The following is a 13,516-nucleotide window of genomic DNA, read 5'->3' on the forward strand; positions in this document are numbered from 1 at the left end:
GTTCACCACGCTTATTTATCCCCATGCTATTTCGAGTTTCCGCACAGTGGCTCCCTCCCGCTATTTCAACCTTCCGAACAACAAATGGAAAGAATCGTTATTCAAGAGCGACCACGAGCTCCCTGAACGTCCATGAATGCACTATACAAAGACATTCGCTGGAAACTGTATGGCGAAGACGTATTGTGTACTATATGTATGCATAAGTTATATGTATCAACACATCCGAAGACTTCCGATTTGTATATATGCAGGAATCAGACGTACGTCATCGACTTTATATTTGCCAAAGACAAGCGAATCTCCATCGAATTGTACAAGCGCCTCGTTAAGGAACGTCCAACCTTCCAAGCTCGCGTAAGCGCGAGAACGGAAGAAGACGCTTCTAAGGAAATGAATCAGGCCATTCTCGTTCCCCGAGACTTCGCCTAACGTGTACGCGCCTAATGATTTGGTTTCCTGACAAATAGATTAAGAAGATCCATTCGGTACTCGGTTCTTGCTTCAGGGAGAAGATTCCCAGGGAACTCGGGATGCGGGTTATATAGAGACTTGAGAGTTCAGTGATGCGGCGCTATCTCAATCAGAAGATCGTCAATGGGAAAAGTACTCGAGGGTTCCAATTGAGTGGTCCCAGAGTTACTTCGCCGAGGTACGATAACAATTCTTCTGTACGTTTTCTTTTTTCGGCAGTTTCCCATCAAATTCATCCGAATAAAAATGTACCGGCAGAACAAAATTACATACTTTAACGTCACCAGCTGGATGAGTCTGGCGTATTGTATAAATAAAGACAATTTTCCTTGCGCATGGACAACCATTTCCCAAAGAACTTTCTCCGATAAGAATGTCTCGTGCAAGATACTTTGCCCAAAGCTACACAGAGGGGAAGAAATTGCGGAAAAAGTATACACTGATAAAAGTTGTTGATACTGAAATAACAAGAAGGTAATAAGAAGAAAGAAAAATGCAGTTGTCGATCGGCGTGTCGCTACTGTTGGAGACCAGCCCAAGTACACTTCCGTCAATCAATATAGGTGCACCTTCCGCCGATATGGGCTGCGGGAAAATCAATCGCTCGGCTAATTGATTGATCGGGATAACGGTAGAACGGTGGGGTCAGAGGATGTTGCGTACCTTTGTAAGCGACGTTGCGAAGGTATAGGCGCGGGGAAGGGTCTCGCCGAGGGGGCGGCGGGGAGTGACAGGGGAGCCAAATCGCGATCCGCGCGCGTCGACGCGTAAAATTTCCAACAGGTAAGCACACTCGGCGAACGAGCCGCAGGTTCCTTCGCAAGGTGGTTCTGCGCGTGCGCGGAACGTGGCGTCGATTACCGCAGCTGATAGTTCAAAGCCAGAAATTCCCAGGCGCCGTGTCTGGATCCAATGCGAACCACGCCAAGTTCACGTCGAGTGCTCAGAGCCGGGATTCCCGTGGGAATCCTATGGCTGTCGTAATCGAGTAGTGATAATGATTAGCAATGATTTTTTTATGAAATTTCGTTTAAAGCAGAGCGAGAGAATTCATATACGGATCGGGTGAGGCGGCGCCGTGTGCGATTCGCTCGGGTTCACCGATTAAATTGGCTAAATAAGCGACGCAGGAATAATCGATGACGACGGCCCTCTCGCTAAATGACTCTCAGTTTAGGAAAAGAAGTGGCGTGTCTAAAGGAGAAAATGAACAGTCCTCAGTCAAGGGAAGTGGCTGCTCATTATGGAAGATCGATTTCTTGCCGATCGATGGCAGCCTGCTCCGGGGGTAGTTTCTTGGCTAAAATATAAATAAAGCAAGGTCGTCGACGGACGAGGATAAGCGGAGTTTGTGTAGTTGCTTGGGAAAGTTCCCTTCGAGAGAACTGCACCTCCTGAGAGTGTCGCGAGTGTCGCGAGTGTCGCGAGGACGAGCGCTAAATTTACGTGGACATCGAGCGCAAACCGAGTTTCAACCTTTTGATGGGAATCAAGACGGAATCCGATACTTTGAAGTATTTAAGAATTAAGTTTTCTGGCTCCTTCTACATTACTCCATACTTTGGCCAAACTAATTATCGTAAATCACGCGTTTTTAAAGGACACGTTCCTGAAACTCTCAGATCCAACCGAAAGCGAAATGATGTTTGACGTGTCGACATTTGGTTTCAAATCTCTTTTCATACGTAGCGCCAATATCGCCCACTGGCTGTTCCAAAGGCTTTGAGAAAATTCCCCAAGAAGAATAGTCAGGATCATCGAGTCTCGACGGGCACCGGTGCGCCGCGACGCCACCGCAAAGCCTCCACGACTGATGCCTCCACGTCCCCTAGGATCTGCCGTTCCTGCACTGCACGAACAGAAACCCCACAGGCTGCTCCTTGCGATCGCTAAACAAGCGTAAAAGTGACGCCTGGTGCAATACGGCAACCGTCAAATTCATATCTGACTGACTTAACAACAGCACTGTTCAGGCAAGAAAAGAATAAGATCTGTAGCGAACCCACAACGGCCGTAGAACAATGCTAGATTGTTCGGCTGATTGCGTCATTGTAGCACCCGTCGTCCGCTTCGCAGTCACGCTACGACTGGGACGCACGTGTGGCGGACCACGCGATAGCGACGACTTCTTAAATGGCCCTCGGCTTTCTTTTCTCTCTCTCTCTCTCTCCCTCTCGCTCTCTTCTTTCTCCCCCCCCCCCCACCCCACCCTCCCACCATGTCCCTTGCTCGAAACCAGGAAACAGTATTTTAATAACGCAATCGTAAGTAAGGGAGAACATGACTCCCCGAAGCCTAAAACGGTCGAGACGACTGAATAAGAAAAAGCAAGAGAATTGTGAACGAAGGAGAAACTTGAGCGGACCTTCGCGGGGTTGCGTGTGCTTGACTATAGGAAATTCCAGCCCGAAGGCGAGCGACGCAGGACGCACGTGGCCCAAGTGAGAAAACGGTTAAACCGCAGAGACAGCACTCGCATTAGGAAATCTCCACTTTATCCGTACCTGACTGATCCGCTACGAGAGCTGGATAACTTCCAGCTAGATGGTATACACGAGTATTCGCATCATGGACCCGGAGGAGAGACGCGAGGAGCCAATCGGAGATCTTCCTTATCTCTCTGTCCTTGGTTGCACAAAGAGGGTGCCCGATATCGAGAGCTTTATGCTTTTGGAAAGTGAAAGATAGGTCAAAATAAAGTCATCGCAGGGCACAGTTGCGCATCCGGGCACGGCGTAGAATGGTGCAGTTATGGTGCAGTTATGGTGCAGGACGAACATAGGCAGCCGATATTGGGACTTTACGAATTCAGTGAGTAACATATATGGACACCGGGGCTTGATTGTCAGGATCAATCTGATCCTCTACGTCGCTCTACTCCCTGAGCTTCTAGCTGGATATAGCCGATGCAACCGTCGCTGTCATCCCGGATGGAGGCGGATGAAAGGAGATGGAACCAATCGAGCAGCCCTGTCCTACGCACGCACCACCTTTGGCAATAATCCCAGCATCAGCTGTCCACTGCAGTGACGTCCCGATCTTTCACACGCGGCTCTTTGACCATTTCGTAGTCAATCTAGTGTTCTGCTCTACATCAGCGCCTCACTTGTCCTACAGTCGCAGGCACGTGTGTGTACCCGTGCTCGTTCGTCAACTTCAACAAGGAAATCAGAGACGGGCCAATCGGATGGCAGGAGGATCATCTCTCGAGAAACGAATCGCGTTACTTAGCAGTATTACTGATGTGAGTAACGGGAGTCCAGTATGGCCAGTAGCCAGAAGCGGTTTGACCATCGGAACATCTACACGTCCCATGGGAATGGAGCCATTACCGTTAACCTCTCGCAGGACTGAGACCCAGGATTCGCAACGATTAAAGGGCCTGTAGTAGTCCCGGGATACGCCCCGTTAAATCGTCCGAGAGAATCCCAGGATCCAACTTGGGCAAAAGGACTCTAGACTGGATAGCTTATTGAATACTCCGAAGGAATTGATAAAAAGAGATTCCCGTTTCAGAAGCGTCCGGGTAGACTTTCGATCGGCGTCCCGCAGTGTCCCGTAGCTTCGCTGGCATCGACCATGTGCTACCCACGTACCACGTATGTCGTGTTGCGTATCGAACGGATAGGCGCTTGGCTCCGCGCGAGTGCGTAGCTCGTCCTTACTTTGTTGTTACGTAGAGACCAGCCACCGAGCGCTTCGTTTAATGTTTAATGAATGGTGTGTGTATATATATAAAATATATAGGACTACTAAGCTCGTGAACTGCCGGCCATAATTCACGGGAGGGAAACGAATACCCACGGTGGGTGGACTCGCTTCGTGCGGAATCCTCGTTTCTCAAGGTCAGTCGGATCGCCCTCCCTGTCTTTTCAGCTATTCCAGACTCGTAACTGTAAGAGGATTTCTCAGGAGAAATTGCCAAGTTGAGAGAGTCGGCGACAGGATCTTCGGGATACCATCAAGCAGACTCCCTACAGTGTTACCACTGCTTGCCTTCGACTTACATTAAGGATATTGTACGTTGCAAAAGAGAAATGGTAGTAGGATATCTCTTCTGGTTGGAGCATCGAAGGGCTGAGAAATCAAATAAACGAACGACTCGATCCACCTGTTATTCGAAATGCTGCCAAACGAAAGATCCTCTTAACAACCGACTACGGGGACGGCCTAACGGAATCATCCGTCGTCTCTCATCTGCTTTAAGCCTCAAGAGAATCGAGGCATCTTCCGTTTCCACGTTTTATCTTTCTATCGTCCTCGTTGATCGTCCTTGCTTGAAAAAATTCTTCTTCGGACCTATCTGCGCTGCCTTTCAAAGTAGACAATTGCTGGCTGCTATCTTCCATGTAATTAGTGTTCACGTTGCTGCGCCCTCGGCGAGCAAAGCTTTGAAAAAAATGGCTTACCGTCCCTTTCAAAGTAACTCAACGGATCGAACGGACGGAACTCGAGGAATCGCAGCCTCTTCTTCCTAAATATTCTATTCCGTCGTTGAGAATCACAATTCTTCCTAAATTATACATGTCAGATTCAGCTGAATTATATGAAATTCCCGTGATGCCCAATGCACGAACGACAGAGATAGAGCCATTGAATCGTCGCTCTCGATCCTCCGATCTCGGGCCTCCGTGCTTGCGGCACGATACTCGAAAAGCTCCATTGAGAAGCATTGAAGATATAGAGTTGCAGACTCGATCTTCCGAAGACGCGCCTTCTGACTCCCGGAAGAAGGTGGCTTCGGATGGTTCCTGCATCCTGAGCAGGCGCTGGTTCGCTTGTGAAAAAAACGAATTTGACCGAATTCGAGGTAATCCTGGAGCTGGGGCTACCGGAACGCCAACGGAATTATCAGGAACAGGCATATCAGGATTGTTCGGCAATACGAAGTTATTGGCAGCATTAGCAGCAGCTTTCCAGCGTGCTTTCGAATGAACCCTGCGGAGCAAATTAAGACGCGCCCGGAGTCCTCTTGAAAATCGCGAGGTAGCTCAATCAGCGAGGATAGCTGATACGTCTGAACGTCTATAAAAATGTAGGGAAATACGCGTGGGTGAGGGAGATCAAAGAAAACAGGGAACGAGGAAAGGTAAGAAAGTGGAAAATGGAGAAATTCAGAGAGCCAGAAAGTGGTTGGAAGTCAAGGAGTCGGGAATGCCTACACGCGGCCTAGGAGTTTGCGTAGAGAGGAAAGCGGCGGGCTGGCATTGTTCGCTGGTGAACAATGCTGTCATTGTGTCGATGTGATTAAAGCTCAAATAAATTTTCTATTAGTCCCTTCTCGGGAGCCTCGTAAAAGCTCTCGTCGCCTTTAGCCTTGCGCAGCGCCAGAGCACAGTGTGCTATTTCCTTGACACCTAAATTCACACGCCACTGCGAATGGCCTAAAAACTGGGCTGGCACAGATACCTACATATGTGCATGGGTGTCGTTGAACGTGCGCGCGTTCGACTGACCCTCGAGTGACCAAGTCGACGGGTCAGCCCATTTCTTTTGAAGACCCAAATACTTGAGACTCGTCTTGCCGGAAAAAAGGTGAACTCCCTCAGGGAGGGATCCTGGGATGCTGCGAGAAACGAAGGGACCCTGAGAGCGTCACGAGTCAGATTCAATCCCGACAGAGCTACGTGATCTCTAGCTTCTTCCTGATAACCGCAGGACCGTCGCCAGATCACAGGCTTATCAAAGAATGGACGGTCTCCTGGCATTTTACGAAAGTCAAAGAACGACGTCGCCGTTGGAATTCTTTCTCTTTCGCGATGCGATTCAAAAGTTTCGATCCCTTGCAAGACCCTTTATGCGAGTCCACTGCTAGGAAACGTGGGAACCGAAGAAAAGGAAAGCCCTAAACTCGAAGGAGTCAAAGAGATTCCAACGTCAAGAGCTTCGCTCGCGATCAGCTTCAGCCACTCGAGGTGGAATTCTATCGCGCGAAAAGGCGGCTCAATCGGGACTCGACCATTCTCGACGAAATAAGAAAAGTTTCAAGAAGCTCGATGGACTTCAGAACATTGCCAAAGAATAAATGAAGAGTGATATCGATACGATTTTTAGTGGCGATCGAAGGTCGTGCTGTAATCCGTTCTTCATATTCTCTCTCTTTCTCTCTCTCCCTCTGGTTCGGGAGAAATAAGAAAATATTCTCATGGCTCAATTAAAGATCAATGAGGGAACGAGTTGGGCCTGATTGAAAAGGCAAATAAATTCCCCACGGGAAATTAAGTATCGAAGTCACACGGTTGAATGCTTTGATGAACGTAATCTCCGAAATGCTGCATACTCATTAATCTTGTGACTTAATCAGCTAAATACATTAATTCTCATTGGGACGGATATCTTTTGATTTCCGTCTAAAATCTCTCTGAATACTTATGTATCCGAGCGCCGAATGTACAAGACGCTTCACGCAGACGTCTGCCGCAGTTGGAAACTTGGGCAAAGTCCGAAGGGTTTGATCGGATCTCAAATATGTATTTCCCTCTTTGAGCCTCCCTCTACTTTTACTTGAGTTTCACAAAGCACTGTTATCGACAAAGAATTCCTGCCTTGGTCATGCGACACTGCACGTAGAACGTACGTGTCGAAGCTCGAGATCAATGTCAATGATTGCATTATGTCTCAAGATTTTTTTTGTCAAACGTTCAATACAAACGACGATTCCTTATTGTGTCAGATCGACTGCAGAAACGAAAACTCGTTTAAAATCAGCAGCCAATTGGATTTCGAACGTAACATGATCATTAAAAAAATCAACAGCTCGCCGCTCCCATTGCGTAACAAGACTCTGATTTCGATTAAACGATGCGAGATAATTGCCATAGAAACTCGTGGAAAGTTGCGTGGAAAATTTTCATGAATGCCTCGAAGTGGCTGTTTTGACAAACTCACATTTGTAAACGACGAGAAGAATCCTCCCAGAAGTGGAATCCGCAGGGTTCACTGGTCACAAAAACCCCAGGCACCAGGAACAATGCTTCCGGCTGAGTTACTCATCTTCGGATAAACAATGACCGACAATGAAGATTTGGTAATGCCAGCAAAAAGCACACAGAGTACATGGAACGTACGGGAAGAGAATGCATTCAAAGATGCCGTCACTCGCGTACTCACGGTGGTCCATGGGGCGGGGAGGGGGAAGTGGCAAAGTGGCAAAGTGGCAAAGTGGCAAGGATGCAAGGAGACGATACAAGTTGGATTTAGTGAAGACTGGAAAAATGGATTGTTAAGGTCTGATTTTTCAAGGCAACTCCGAGGGTGTTGATGTGCGATTAAACAACGTCAGACGCCCCTCTAACACAAAACAGTCACAGCGATTTGGAGTTGTTGCTTATAAGTTGAAAAAATTGTGAAAAAGTGTATACGAGGGTGGATCCGTTCGCGCTCGATTCAGGCTTTACGTGTTACGGGGGTGGCTCTGCGAGGCGTCGAATCCGAACGCGACGTGGCGTGTCCACTGGTTGCAGCGCGAGTGAGGCTTGGTCCTGCGCGGCAGCACACTCTGGCGGCCGTCCGGCGAACTGAGAGCAACCCTAAAAGCTCCGAGCCCCTGAAGCTCGCTCCCGCTACTCCAGTCCATCCCTTCCGTACGAGGCTCGTGCCCTTCCTGGCGCTTGTCCTCCCCATCGCCGAGAGTAAGTACACCAAGCACGAGGAATATCTCCGACCGTTTTTCTCCCGTGATCCTGCATGCCAGCGCAACAGCAAGGGGGCAGGCCTACCACCTTCTTCCACTTTCTTACGTCGCTTTGGTCCTTGTAGACCCTCCATTAACAACTACAATTCTCAGCCGCTTGAATATCGCAATTGTTTTACACTTTACCAAAAATTTCATCAAGAATCTTGGAAATCCGTTACTGCTGGAGATGACGAAATATCTGACGGACGGGGAACCGCACTTCGCCCGTGACCCAAAGTGTAGCTGACGTTTCTCATAGGCAGTTGGTGATAGTCTGCCTAATTCCAGCCATTGGCAACAGCAAAAAGATGTCGAAGACTCCGAAATGGCATTCACGTTAGTTAGTCAGTTCCTTGCACGTGGATCAACCGTCCTGCGAGGACCTGTAGCCGATTCGCCAAGGGAAGGGTATTGGTATTGGTAAGGGTATTCTTCAACAGCAGACTCAGACTTCACAGGGAATACGAAGAATATATTCTGGGTAATGAAAGTCAATATAGAGATATCTACCTTGGAAAAATGGTTGTAAGCGACAACTGGCAAATGGCCAGAGGATCTCGATATTATCTAAACTTCTCACTATGGTCTACTCGTTCTCCACCTTGACTGGCAAACTCTCGCTCCCGGAAATCCCTCAAGTCCCGAGTAACAAGTGCCTCCTTGCGAGGGATACGGAAATCCCTTGATGTAAACTGTCCAATACATCAAAAATATCCTCATGTGGAAAAGAAACGATTTTCCAGTTTTCGATAGAGACTCCATCACTATAGCCCCTATAGTCACTATAGCGTGCATATTCCATGGGCATGCAACAAGTGCACTCGCAATGAGCGACTCCAAGACTATTCCCTTGACAATCTTCCCTAGGAATTGGCGCCCATTAGGTACACGATATTCTCGAGTGATTCGAGGACTTCCTGTTTAACGTCCCATGATCATCCCCCCGACTTTTACCAATCTTCAAGGAAACAATTGAAGACGTTCGCACGAGGTCTTTGGGCTGTCTTCGCGGTATCAGTAGCACTCAAGTGCTGAAATGCTATAACCAGTAGTGGTATTACTATTGCTATCTGCCTTCCTTGTAACCGATACTGTCTTACAGCTATTCTACCGCATTTCCTCCGCGTCTCTGAGTGCTGAGTTAGGTTTCTCCAACTGTCGCGTACTCGGATATACTCCACTCCACTCCACCGTTAGACGAAGTGTCAGGCCTATTTCAGGGCTGCAGTAGTCGGAGCCAGACAGGCGGCTGTTCGCGCCAAACAGCCGACATCAAGAGACTATATCTGTAGTTCTTTCCGTTCGGTCAGTCTGAGAACCCGTGAGATATACATATGTATATGTATTGTGACGTGATTTTTCGATTCACGGTCACAAGGCGACTCCAGCTACCGATGCAGATAAGGTTCTCGCTTTCGGATTCCCTTCGGATCATCATCCTGCTCAGAAGCTACGCTCTCGGGTTGATTCGTATGCTCTTATGTCGTAGTGCTCTCGAAAGATTTGATATCCTGGGGAAGCAGTCGTGGAGGATCTCCTCAAGTTACGTACCGATTCGCTAAGGAACGCTCTCAATTTAGTTTAACACTAGAAAGACCGAAACAAAAGCAGTCATTTTGACTGCTTGGCCAATATAGGTATAACACATATATATATATACCGGAAATGAAGGAGGGGGGAGGTAACTACAATTACTAATAAACGCATTTATATGTTGTAGAAAAAGTCACAAAGTTCTACGAAATTGTGTCATTATATACATAATTGTTTTTCTAATTGAAATTAAAAAGCAGTCAAAATGACACTTCCTTGGGCAATCTAGTGTTAAAGGGACGACTCGAGGGAGATGGAAGAGTTATCGGCTATAAGGATCTCGACCAATCAGATGATCAGAATGATTAGTTCTCGAATTTGACATTTGGCTATTGTCAAAGCAGTCTGTCTCGGGACACCGAGCGAGGTGTCACGAACTCGCGCTCCCGCGCTATCTGTTGATAGTTTTTCTACCCGTGTTTCGATACGGTATATCAAGTTCTGACTCGTGTAGTTCTCGCGTTGCTCCCGCGATATCCAGGAAATTCTATGAATATTCTGTGAACGTTCGAGAAATGTAGTGCTGTGTAGTGCAGTGTCCACCCGAGTGCCCTTCGGATACCGTTCTTGGCCTTCACGAATTAGCTGCACCAGCTCCGGTGAGTACTCTCCCAATTTATTAATTGGTGAAGGGATTTCGATTGACAGTTCAGATCCGTTGCTGTCTGTATCGCGCACTATGTGCCTGACGGTTACTCCGACTCCATCTAGCTCAGCCCAGCAGCCTGAGCGGCCGCGCATTTCCGTAACCGTCCGCTCCCGTTAGCGCATCCAGGTGCGTTTGCTGATTTTACGCGACCCCGCAAATCTACAGGATCCGTTAAGTTATCGCCTCTTCGGATAGGTTCCGTCACAGCTCTCGTTCGCGGTGGAGTTGGGCCTGTTCCGCCCCAACTCCCAGTTCATGCCGGCTCGTCAGTTCCCGGTGAAAAAAGAATTGGCCGTCGGACGCATGAGCGAAGGGTGGACGGCCGAAGGGAACGTAGGCTGGTTCGTTCTCGGGTGCTTCGCTATCGGTGTCGAGTTAAGAAAAGGAATACGTTACAGTATATACACAGACGCACCCATACACACACACATTTATCCTGAGGCGAGAAGCGAGAACACGAGCCTCTTTTCGCTTCCAAATTTATTAATCGCCCGAAGTTGGCACTACTGTTTCTGCACGCTGACAAAGCAGCACCAAGGTGAATCGTCGACGACACCTCTGTCTACTTTCACATGGTGTTACCGATAAACGGACGTGTGAATGACGTAACTGGCCGACACTACTTAGAGGCCAAAACTTTATCGAAAAATGAGACCATGGAAAATTGAAACGTTCTACACTTTATTGTGGACTCCCTTGACCGCACAACCCCCGCATAACTCATCTCTGGTCCTGAAGGCTCGAAAGTTTTAGCTTTTGACAAGGCATTAGAAGGAATCTTTTCCAGTTCAAGGCCAAAGCGTCATTCCCTTCACTGCGATAAAGTGGTAACCGTTTTCGAGCATTTCGTGCTCGCGGAAGATTCATATTCATCTCAAAATTTAATATTTACAAATTTCTCAGCAACCGGACACAACATTGGCCTTTCACCTGTAAACATTTTGAAGAAGTAAGGAACGGATTGATCGATCCCTCACGACGTTCCAAATCGAAACAAGCAAAAACTCGGAATCTGCATATCTCGAGCAATTTCCTGGCTGGTTGAACGGTTTATTGTTTGTTGTCTAGGGTTTTGAACCCCGCACTGTGGAAAACTTTTCCACACGCAATCTGAATTGGCTGCCTGAATCGTTAGGAGGCCTGGAGGCCTCGTTGCCTTGCTGCCCTGTTGCTCGGACAGGCACAGTCGCCGGCTGCTTTTTGCGGTTACAACATTTTTGTTCGGTAGAAAAGTCCAGCCGAAACAATTAGGAAAGAATCGCCGGGAGCCAATCTAGGAACTGAACCATTTAGCATTCGCGCATCCGTGCCGACCAACTGAAAGTGCAAACGTGACGAAAACTCTAGCCGTCTAGAATCGTGCGTGTTAAGTAGATGCGCATGCTTGAAAACAACGAAGATCCCGTACGAAGTGCCCGTAGATCTTGCTGGATATTCCAGAAAGTTCTTAAGCAATACCTCGCCGGGTCAATGCGAATTCACCACAAAAATATCTTCGAGTACCTCATATTGAATGTAGTGCAGACTCGTCGGCGTACTTGAAAAATGTATACCCGTGAAATTCAAGGCAAGAATTTAGCTGCGAATCGAAACGTGACTCGAGTAAGAATTTCCATTACGAAAATAGATAGGTCAGTAAGGCAGTTGTAAGCTGCAGGGGTGTAGCTCCGACGGGTGTGGAAACCCTTGATGATCCGCTTCGGGTACTGTTTCTCCTATGCACCTTTGATCCAATAGACGTTGGGGCTGTTACTACCCGCCCACTGGTGGCCTACCATTAATTGGTGATTTGTGGCAGAGCTTGTTTATGGGCTCCCTAGGGGCGCGACCTTGAACAGGTAGACACGCGTAGCTGCTTCACCAACCTACGTTCGCCTCAGCACACGTTAGATCTTCATTCGAGCGATGCGGTCTCTACTTGCCCGCAGCTACCCTTGTCCCGTCCCAAGACAAACGAAGCCCAGTCTTCACCGTCCTCAGGATCTAGACGAGCCCACGCGAATACCTACACTGCCATTCTCATTAAATTCAATTTGGTCTTTTATTCGCATGTACTACAGAATGAGTCGTAATTTTCCCGACTGCTAATTTCTCCAAGTATTCAGAATAATGTAATAGGGACTCGAGTGAACGGCCGCCACCGAGTTTTGTCTTTCGATCACTTTCGAGTCGTACGTAGTACTTCGCGTGCCTCCCTTCATTAATCTACTTATCAAATACTCCAAGGAGCAATGAAGGTCTGTATTGTTTTAAAGGAAGTACTACGCTACAAGTCTCGATTGAGCAAGTCGAACGGGATTTTCTATAGCAAATAGAAATTCCGAGAACGCGACGAAAAGAGTCCGGCTTGTTGTTTCCTGATGCCGGAAAGTTCTCACAATCTCGCCATAAGACTCTAATGAACCAATCCCGTGGCCGGCAGCCTCTCGTACGTTCGGAAACTGTTTGGCCGATTGGGTGAGAGGGGCAAGGGGGCTACCGAGGGAAAATAAAAGAAAGGTGGGAAAGTAGGTCGGCAGGTGGAGTGAGTCAGGAAGAGGGGGCTGCCAGATTGGACGCGAGCGGAGGGTGCAGGTAACGATCGAATATAATTTTTTTTCATTCGCGCCATCGTTAACTGTCACACGGTGTGCGCTCATCCTCCCATTTCAGAATCCGCAGCTGCGAAATATACGGCCCTCTGGGACAGATTACGTAACACGTGTTACATGGTACACTACCTACGTCAATCGTTTTTCAACGTTAGCGACGTATCTTTCTTAATTAACAATGTGGCTGCGGATAGGCCTGCCTGCGCCAATACTCAAAAATAGACAATGTCAAAGCGGCGAGCGCCGATGAAAACCAAACAGCAGAGAGTCGATTCGAATAAAAGTGACCGATTTGAATTTCTATGCAGACATAAAGAAAGAAAACTGCATTACGCGCGCTCCTTGAAATCCTTGACGAACCCGCATTAGCAATCACGTTTTGCGCGTCTCCTTTTCATCGATGAACTTGATCGACAGTACGCATGTCGACTGAACATGCGAACTCTCGCGACGAGTTACGTGATGCACTTCGCAAACTACGAGGTTATAAAATGGACGGAGAAGGACGACCAAGATGATTAAACTGGTGAAGTA

At 47.9% G+C, this 13,516-nt stretch overlaps 1 protein-coding gene across 3 annotated transcripts in view; it reads right to left on the minus strand.

Moving 5' to 3' along the window:
* The window catches only part of LOC107263138 (gamma-aminobutyric acid type B receptor subunit 2), a 99,312-nt gene extending 91,300 nt beyond the window's left edge, over positions 1 to 8,012 (minus strand). Inside the window, exons 1-2 of one of the 3 annotated variants that reach the window (XM_025080478.1) lie at positions 7,542 to 8,012; positions 7,363 to 7,467 (exon numbers count right to left, since the gene is read on the minus strand). The gene's annotated coding sequence lies outside the window, so the exon portion shown is untranslated. Of the gene's footprint in view, positions 1 to 7,362 lie in introns of all 3 variants that reach the window. The other 2 variants (XR_003058386.1, XM_025080479.1) reach the window with 2 other exon arrangements.
* Positions 8,013 to 13,516: the final 5,504 nt, after the last annotated feature.

This window comes from Cephus cinctus, unplaced genomic scaffold (genome assembly GCF_000341935.2).
Source record: "Cephus cinctus unplaced genomic scaffold, Ccin1 Ccin1_scaffold0132, whole genome shotgun sequence".
NCBI lineage: Eukaryota > Metazoa > Arthropoda > Insecta > Hymenoptera > Cephidae > Cephus > Cephus cinctus.